At 47.4% G+C, this 9,780-nt stretch overlaps 1 long non-coding RNA gene across 1 annotated transcript; it reads right to left on the bottom strand.

Moving 5' to 3' along the window:
* Window positions 1-5,611: 5,611 nt before the first annotated feature.
* LOC138371962 (uncharacterized) lies at window positions 5,612-8,060 on the bottom strand. Its single transcript, XR_011230589.1, has 3 exons — window positions 7,639-8,060; window positions 5,972-6,134; window positions 5,612-5,867 (listed from the first exon to the last, which is right to left on the bottom strand). It is a non-coding gene; the product is annotated as an uncharacterized lncRNA (long non-coding RNA).
* Window positions 8,061-9,780: the final 1,720 nt, after the last annotated feature.

The raw sequence follows: 9,780 nt of genomic DNA on the forward strand, positions 1-9,780 counted from the left end.
ACCAAGACAAACGAGTGTCAAGGAATAACCCCAAAAGCTTCGCGGAATCTTTGTATTCAAGGGGATGACCATAAAGTGACAAAGAGGGACGAAGAACAACCCGTTTCCGCGTAAAAGTCATGGCACAAGTCTTAGAAGTAGAGAACTTGAAGCCATGACCTGTGGCCCAAGACGACACGGCATCAATCGCAAGTTGAAGCCGGCGTTGAAGGAGAGGCGAATCATCACCCTGACAACAAAGGGTAAGATCATCGACATAGAGAGCGGAGAAGACACCAGAAGGAAGAGAGGAAAGAAGACCATTGAGGGCAACCAGAAAAAGAGTAGTGCTCAGAACACTACCCTGGGGCACACCTTCGTATTGCTGAAAAGAGGGAGAGAGAGCAGTACCAAGGCGCACCCGAAAGGAACGACGAGAGAGGAAGCTGCGGAGAAAGAGAGGGAGATGACCACGAAGGCCAAAAGAATGAAGTTGAGATAGGATATGATAACGCCAAGTGGTGTCGTAAGCCTTTTCTAGGTCAAAAAGGACGGCAATAACGGAGGTCTTCGCAGCAAAAGCAGTACGAATATAGACCTCCAAGTTCACCAGGACATCTGTCGTGCTGCAGCACTTGCGGAAACCAAATTGAGAAGGGGAGAGGAGGTGATGGCGTTCCAGGAACCACATCAGACGAACGTTAACCATACGTTCAAAGAGTTTGCAGACACAACTTGTGAGAGCAATAGGGCGAAAGTCCTTAGGGGAAGTACCCAGAGACCCCGGTTTGCGAACAGGGAGGACAACGGCATCGAGCCAGTCCTCAGGGACTGACGACGACTCCCAGATCCGATTATACAGACTCAGTAAATACTGAGACGTGCTCGGAGGGAGATGGCGAAGCATCTCATAATGAATACCATCGGAGCCCGCCGCCGTAGAACCGCAGAGGGCCAGGGCAGAACGAAGTTCAGAGAGAGAGAAGGGATCATTATAGGGAAGCTGAAGATGAGTGCAGAAATCTAAAGGACGAGACTCAAGGACAGGTTTACGAAGAAGGAAAGATTGGGGAAGATGAAGACCAGAGCTAACAGAAGAAAAGTGGGAACCCAGTTCGGAAGCGACCTGCAACGGGTCCGCCACAAGAGTATCATGGAGGTGAAGGACCGGTGAAACATCGGGAACGAACTTACCCGCTATCTTGCGGACACGCTTCCAGATCTGGGCCAGAGGGGTTTCGGACGTAATTGTCGAGACATAAGATGCCCAACATTCACGTTTAGCCGTACGGATGGCCCTACGGGCCACCGCACTCGCTTTCCGAAAGAAAAGAAAAGAATCGGTCGTCTGCCTACGGCGGTGCTTCTTCCAGGCTGCACGCTTACAGCGGACAGCCCGAGCACAGTCCGCATTCCACCAGGGAACGCACTTCCGTGGGCCCCGAGAGGAAGAGCGAGGAATAGAGCGGAGGGCGGCGTCGAAGACAGTGTCATGAAAAAGGAGGAGAGCGCGAGAGAGGGGCAGAAGGGAGAGGTCAGAGAGAGTAGCACTGAGGGAAAATAGGGTCCAGTCCGCCTTAGCAAACTGCCACCTAGGGAAAGAGAGGGAAGGGCGAAAAGAGAAAAAGGAAACAAGGATGGGGAAATGATCACTTCCATGGAGGTCATCAAGAACCTGCCATGTGAAATCTAAGTAAAGAGAAGAAGAGCAGAGAGAAAGATCAAGACAAGAAAGGGTGCGAGTTCGAGAGTCCAAATGAGTGGGCTCACCAGAATTCAGAAGAGACAGGGAAGAAGAGAGGAGAAACGGCTCAAGGAGGCGACCCCGGGTATTCGTCAGAACGTCACCCCAAAGAGAATGACGACAATTGAAGTCACCCAGCAGGAGCACAGGCTCCGGCAAGGAGTCTAGGAGGTGTTTCAAATCAGGAAGAGAGAGCGGGACACTCGGGGGGAGATAAATGGAACAAACTGTGTACCATTTCCCCACAAAGATACGAGCAGCAGAACAATGGAGAGGCGAAGGAAAAAGTAAAGGAACAAAGGGAACATCAGCCCGAATCAAGAGAGCAGAAGAATTAGAAGCCCCAGCAATGGCTGGGGGGGGGGGAGAGAAAGGAATAGCCACGAAAACGACCAGGACGAGCACCAAGCATCGGCTCCTGGAGACAGACACAAAGGGGCGAAAACCGCGAAACCAGAAGTTGGAGTTCGAGGAAATTGGCGTAATAACCTCGAACGTTCCATTGAAGAATGGACAACGACGAGAAGAGAAAGGACAAAAACAGAGAACAAGGAAGAAACAAAGGCGAAAGACCAACAGAGCACGTTAAAGAATATCAGGGTCGGGATCAGGGTCAGCAAAGTCAGGGTTAGGGGGCATGGGTAAACTGAGCAAAGACGGAGGGAAGGAAACGGGAGAACAGATGTGGGCGGGCAGGGTCCGGAGGAGGAGGAGGAGGAGGAGACAACGGAGAGGAGCAGTCAAGGACAGCAGCAGGAAGAGGGGGAGTAGAAAGAGAGGAGCGCACCCCAGCAAGAGCAGCAACCGAAAGGGAAGCAGGGGCCAAAGAAACCTCCATAGCAGGAACAGGGGGCGCAAGCACTGAAACGGGAGGGGAAGGAGCAACAGAGCCAGAAGGAGGAGCTGAGGAAGAAAGCGAAGCCTTCTTACCCGCCGGGGAAGAGGAAGGAGAGGAGCCAGGCTTACGCTTCTGACTTAAAGAGACCGGTGTCCCAGCAACTACGTACCGGGCAACGGATTCCAGTGTCTCAACAGGAGAAGCCGAACGAGAGCACACACGACGGCCGTTAGGAGAGCGATGGACATCCGCCCGCACCGACAGGCGGCGGGGAGAGCCGATAGATGGAGGAAGAGGATGGGAAGGAGGATCGGAGGGGGACGAGGAAGAAGACACAGAAGACACGACAGACCGGGTAGAAGGAAGGGGAACCCCAGACAGAGGACCAGGAGGAGGATCCTTCGGGAGAGAACCCAAAGGGACAGAGGAGGGGGCAGTGGGCGCATCAGGGTCCAAGGCCTGGAAACGGTTGTGAGTCTGAGGAAGGCGGGAAGGACGAGGAGAGGAAGAGCGCAACACGCGAGCATAAGAGATATTAGCATAAGGCGGGAGCCGGCGAACCTGGCGCCTCGCCTCAGGAAAAGATAAACGCTCCCGGTGCTTCAAGTTGAGGACGGCTGCCTCAAGCTTGTAATGGACACACGCACGGGAGAAGGTAGGATGGGCCTCACCGCAGTTGAGGCAACGAGCCTGGGGAGAAGCGCACTCCGACTTAGAGTGACCTTCGCCACCACACAAAGGACAGAGAGAGACAGTCCCGGAGCAGCGGAGGGCACCATGCCCAAACCTCCAGCACTTGTTGCAGAGCCGAGGAGAAGGAATGTACTCCTGGACAGAGCACCTGGCACCAGCAAGAATGACAGAGGGTGGAAGGGTCCTACCATCAAAGGTAATCTTCACAACCCGGAGGGGTTGACGGCGACTACCACGAGGGGGACGAGTAAACGTGTCCACCTGGAGAATAGAATGGCCCTGGGCAGCGAGGATATGTCGAATATCGTCGTGGCAGTCGCGTAGGTCCCGATCACCGGTCGCAACATGGGGCGGGAGCAAAATAGTGCCAACACTGGCATTCAACTGAACGTTCTTCGAGACCCGAACGGGGGTCTCGCCAAGGCAGGATAAGGCAGCCAAGCGGGAAGCAGCATCCTGAGAAGGAGCAGCAACGACACGTGTACCGAGACGAGTGGGGTTGAAAGTAATGGAGGCATCCACGGAATCAATGAGATGTCGATGGAGGGAGAAATCGTCAGGAGGCGCAGAATCAAGAGGGAGGAGATCAAAATATTTGGCCCACGAAGCGGGACCAAACAAGGCTTGATAGGCAGCAGAACTGGAAGGAATCGAGCGAGGGCGGCCGTGACGAAGACGGCGGTGAGAACCCCCAGAGAGAGAGGGGTTAAAAGGCGCAGTAGTTACAACTAGAGAAGGAGCCACGCCAGGGGACGAGGTAGTCACCACTGGGGGCTTGGGGCTCGACCCAACCACAGAGGAGGGAGGGGAGCCAGAGGAAGGAGTCAGAGAGGCCAAAGGAGGAGCAAGGTCGGGGCCCAATGCAGCGGAGGCTACAGAGCCCGGTCTTCCAATACGGACCGACTCGGGGGCTTGGTCGCCCACCCCACGAGCCTGAGAAGGTAAACCAGAAGAAGCCGAAGCAGGGGTAATCATCTTGACGAAAGAAAGAATTCACTCACGAATGTGCCCCCACACCCACCATGGAGCCACAATTAGAGGCAGGACACCCAACAAGAAGCTATCGCCGATCTTGTCGGGGCCTCCTAGGGGTGCGTCGCGAGTATACGCCCCACAAACGCCACCTTAAGAAACCGACAGTCCGTCGAGATCGGGTTCAGTGACGAAGTGGGGATTGACAATAAAAGGTTCCCCTCGCTCTCGACGTCGGGTACTGCAGTTCTACGGGTGCATGAGTATGCCTCCTCAAGCACCCGGGCGTCAAAATAGAAGAAGTCCAAGGGAAGAACCAGAACGAGCAAAAGGTCGGTAGGAAACGGCAAGCAGATAGGAGAAGAGGGGGGAGAAAAACGAAACAGAAGGAAAAGGAAAAGATGCCCAGCAGAATTGGAGAGGACGGCAGCAGGAGCACAAGGCTAGAAAAGGACAGAGGACTGTCCCAAGGAGCATCACACTCCGGCAGCCGCCCACTAAGCCCCCACACGGCGACAACGAGCTGAGCGGGGAGGGGTCTCAAGTACTAAAGCTTCCTATGTTTGCACCAATCCATCTAGACTTGGTCAAGATCAGAGATGAAAATTTTCAAACTATTTTCTACCTTGTAGAGAATTAGAGTAGATTATGGGGATAAAGCCAGTTCCAGAGAGAGGTAAATACACACGACAGGAGCGTACTTATGCTTTATTTACGGTTTTGAAACCCCCTGCTGTTGAGAAGGAACGACATGCAATTAATGATTGAATACCTGTAGGCTTCCTTGCTTTCTAGGTTTACCAAGTAATTGACCATGACTCTTCGAGTCAATGAATTGTCAAACATTTTCCTCAAAATGCCAGCTTCATCACTGAACACATTTTTAGGCCTCCGTATTTAGTCCCAAGTACAAAGTATTATGATCAAACACTCATTATTCTATGCCACACATGTTACCTAACATTTATTTCTCCTCTCTCTCTTTTTTCCCGTTAACTATTTGTTCCTGAACTTGATATGTCAATCCCAATAAAGTAGTCAAAGGATTAAACGTAGACCGGAGTCAAACGAATGCCGGGTAAGAGACGTTGAGGAAGGGGACTTTTAGAAGAGAATTTGTTATGGAACGGGGTTGATCGTTGATGGGAAGTTGTTTATGATGAAAAACTTCCCAGATTTGCTCAGGTTAATTTCCCTCAGCAGTGTGAGGAAGGTGTTACTGAGGCGAGGAGCAGCAGTGGGTGAGGTTCTCCCCCAGCAGGGTGAGGAAGGTGTTACTGAGGCGAGGAGCAGCAGTGGGTGAGGTTCTCCCCCAGCAGGGTGAGGAAGGTGTTACTGAGGCGAGGAGCAGCAGTGGGTGAGGTTCTCCCCCAGCAGGGTGAGGAAGGTGTTACCGAGGCGAGGAGCAGCAGTGGGCGAGGTTCTCCCCCAGCAGGGTGAGGAAGGTGTTACTGAGGCGAGGAGCAGCAGTGGGTGAGGTTCTCCCCCAGCAGGGTGAGGAAGGTGTTACTGAGGCGAGGAGCAGCAGTGGGCGAGGTTCTCCCCCAGCAGGGTGAGGAAGGCGACGCAGGAGCCCAACAGCAGCATGTAGAAGGCTCCCTGCAGATGGTTGAGGCTCAGCACCACCTGCTGCCCTTCATCCTGCACGTCAAGAGTGGAAAGCGCATTGGGAATTAACAGAAGATATAATAACATGAAAGTTCAAAATATTCCACACCTCTTCGACTGAATTAGATGAAAATTACCCAATATGCATCGCTATGGATAATCTCGGTGTCTTCTTTCAGAGCCTTCCTTTTCTCCCTCGCTATATTGGCTAATACGTCTTTAGTCCAGTAGTTAATAATTCCTGCAGCATTCAAGCGAGTTACCAGTTGATTGAATCGATGGATAAAAGGTGCACCTTTTCTATAAAATAGAAATAGATGTATATATATTTCAAGTTTATAAAATTAAATGTCTACACTTAACTGAAGCTATGTATTTTATTGTCTTCACAAAACTGTTCTCTATTGTAGAAATCATTAAGCACAAATATGCTTGATTCCACCACACGAACTCATCAACATAATTCATTTTTATTATAATGTATTTTTTCTATATACAGATAACTTTCTGTATGTTCAACACCGTGGCATCTTATCATACATGTTAGAAATCAAGAAAAAGAAGACATTAAAGTCAGTTAAAATTTGTCTTCTCTTTCGTTAATGAACGCAGTTTTTATGAGAGTTTAGTGTATTGTACGGATTCTCAAACATAGTCAGGTATTATACAAATAGTATTATATATTAATATTTAATGCAATTATTCTTTTTTGTTGATATGAAAGTTAAATGAAAAATACTGGTTGTAGTTTTCATTTTAAATAAACAAAATTTATTTATATTTATTGAAAAATTTCTTTATGTATCATAAGATTCTCCTGCTTTCTCGTAATAATTACCTTACCATAATAAAAATTTCTTATAAATTTCACAAAAGTTTATGCATAAATTAATTGGTATTTTTACACCAAATAAACATTACAATAGGTCGTCAATAATGTGAATGATAGTAGTATTCGAAGCTAGTACAACACACACACACATATATATATATATATATAATATATAATGCACTGACTTGCTTTAAACCACAAGTTTGAAGTATAGGACTTTAGACACACATCCACTAGGAGACTCGAACCCTGGCCATCAAGATGGCAGGGACGCACTTGTATCCACTGCACCATACTCAGAGCCCCCAATTAGGTGGTAATTCTGGGGTATTTAACCCCCAGACATACACCTCCTTCCCTTCTCCAGGCAACCGAGACAGTGAGGGATCACTGTCTCAGTTGCTCAGTATAAGATAACTAATATATTAAATGCACAATGAAATAGATGTTAATACCATCAAGATATGCCATTAAGATAACATAAATATCAATAATTATTATATGGCAAAATATAAATAAGTAAATGTGATCTTATATTAGAGATAAAAAATTAACTAAATGTTAGTAAATACAAAAAAAATATGACTGTATTGGAGAAACAGGTGGACACGCAAGGGCAGTCACATCAACATGCTTGTCGTAACATGTTGTTCAGTCACTATAGACCAGTAACCGGGACTTTCATAGATGAACCTTGTTTGTTGTATCCAACCCCAAGTCGGTAGTACGTTTTCAAGAGTTGTCTATATAGTACAATGAATAAGGAGGGGGGCTGAACAAAACACTATTCCCTTCACCAATATATTTACACTTAACCTGTAACTTATAATAAATAGACTATTACTATACTTATGTACATAGGTGTCTCTTTCACCCAGGACACCTGGCGCTCACATGCAGTGTTTGCCAACCCCAGGGTTTCCCCTACTCAGTACCTTTTCCAACCTTACTGGGAAACACTGGTGAGTTCACCTTTTACGTGGGCCAGCCCACTGACAGTATCACGAAGTGCCTATACCCACGGCCACTCTCTGACAGATGAGCCACACGCTGATCAGGGCCACAAAACAACCAATGCAGTGGTAGCGAACTCCTGGCAGAAGCCTCTAGCGGCCGGCTAGCAGCGCTTCCCAACTGGCACCTCACTGTCGTCTGTTTCTCCCCTAAGCCAGTCCCGGGATACGCCGATCTCTTCAAATACTAAGTAAACAGCAGTCAACACACTGCTTCAGATCGGCAGTGGCTTACTTAGTCGTCGACAAGGACTAAGTCGAGAGAACGTAGGCTGCCCAAGGTAAACTGCCATCTCCAGTACTGCTGGCTCCAGACGTCACCTCTGTGGATGTAACACGTCATCAGTTAATTGGACAGTACACTGGGGAAACCAGGTGGTAACGCTTACTCACTGGGGAGTTGACATTATGCACGTAGCACAAACTATATGGCTCTGATCTTGATCCGCCACCTCACCAGAGGTCATCCACGTCGACCTCTCTGTTGGACTAAGGCAGGAAACCAGAGCCATTTGCAGATATCACGCCACCACCAATAGATTGCGTTGTCTATGTAGCGTCCAATATCGGGTGGTTGGAGTGCAGACTCATAGATGGCGCTGGAATTACCAGGCCACACACAGATGGTTGTGACGAGTCTGTAACACATGCTGTCCTGGAACACGCGTGGAGGGGGAGTGGGAGGTTATCTCTCCTATTGTCAATCTGACACAACCTGGAAACACAGTTAATATGTAAAAAATACCTATACCAAAGTGAATATACCACCATTTCTGAATGAAAGGTGGAGACATGAGCGAGAATCACACTAACTTTTGTTGTTTGGTGGTCTCGCATCCTGACGACGAGCTACCTATGCATTTGTTATTTAGTGCATTAATAAGCAAACCTCGGTAGGAACTTAGCTATATTACGCTCGCCGGGACCCGTATCTGATGTTGACGGAGTCACTCTCGAATCCTGACATCTGCTGCTGCAAAGATGACGCAATTACGGGCCGGTGTAAACGTGAACTCCTGGACACTATATCTTATCAGCAATATGGCTGCTGATGCTCTCCTCCTCCCTCACCAGTCTCGCTCACGCATGCGCAATTGCACGAAGAGTTGATATGGAGAATTTTTCTCCTAATAATTATTCAACTATGCAAAACAATAAGGGTAGGATTTATTATAGAGGAACTAATATTATTTGCATTCTCGTCGAATAATAAATAATATGAAACGGAGTTCATATAGACGAAAAGTGCAAGGAGAAATTATTTTCTCCATGATTCTCTGTGATAACAGTGAGTACTGTTATATAGTGATCCTCAGCTAATAATGTGATTTTATTTGATCACTGGTTAATACAGTATTAGTTAACAATTCCTAGGAAAGAATACTGATATGAAGTGAGAATAGAACTTAATTCGCTGAAATGTAGATGTTATCTTTCCTCTGCTGAGTTGTTGGACGCAACCACACTATGAAGTAGGAAAAATTTGGCGAAATAATTGCGCAGTAGGAAAGTAATTAATATGTTTAATCTACAAATTAGTAATATTAGTAAATTACTGTTCTAAGTGCAAGGATGATTTATTGAAGTACTAAAAATATTGAATATGTGTAGGAGATTTCCAACATAACTCCGGGGAAAGGAGGGGGGGGGGGAGATCTCGGGTCGCAGTTCAATGTTAAGTACTGTCATACCTGTCTCTCTACCCTGAAATAATATTCGTGGGTTAGTACGTTAGTACGCACATAACGGATGTCCCGAATCTGTCGAACAGATGTGACTCTAAGTATTTTAGGGAGGGACATGAATTAAATGTTGAAAAATATAAATTGATTAAGTCATCTGAAATCAAGAACACTCTAAAGCTTACAGTAGATGCAATAACTAGTGTCACTATGACGTGTAATGGTTGAATTAGTTAGCCACCAAACAATTCTGCAAACTCAGAGAGTATTCTCAAGAACAAATGGCTAGGATCTGCAGTTTTGGCAGAATGAAATTATGGTATCAGTTATAATCTACATTGATGTACATTAATAATATGAAATATTATGTCATTGAAGATCAAGGAGACTTCGAATCCACAGTGAGGTCACTGTCTAAG

Source organism: Procambarus clarkii, chromosome 4, assembly GCF_040958095.1.
Source record: "Procambarus clarkii isolate CNS0578487 chromosome 4, FALCON_Pclarkii_2.0, whole genome shotgun sequence".
Taxonomy (NCBI): Eukaryota; Metazoa; Arthropoda; class Malacostraca; order Decapoda; family Cambaridae; genus Procambarus; species Procambarus clarkii.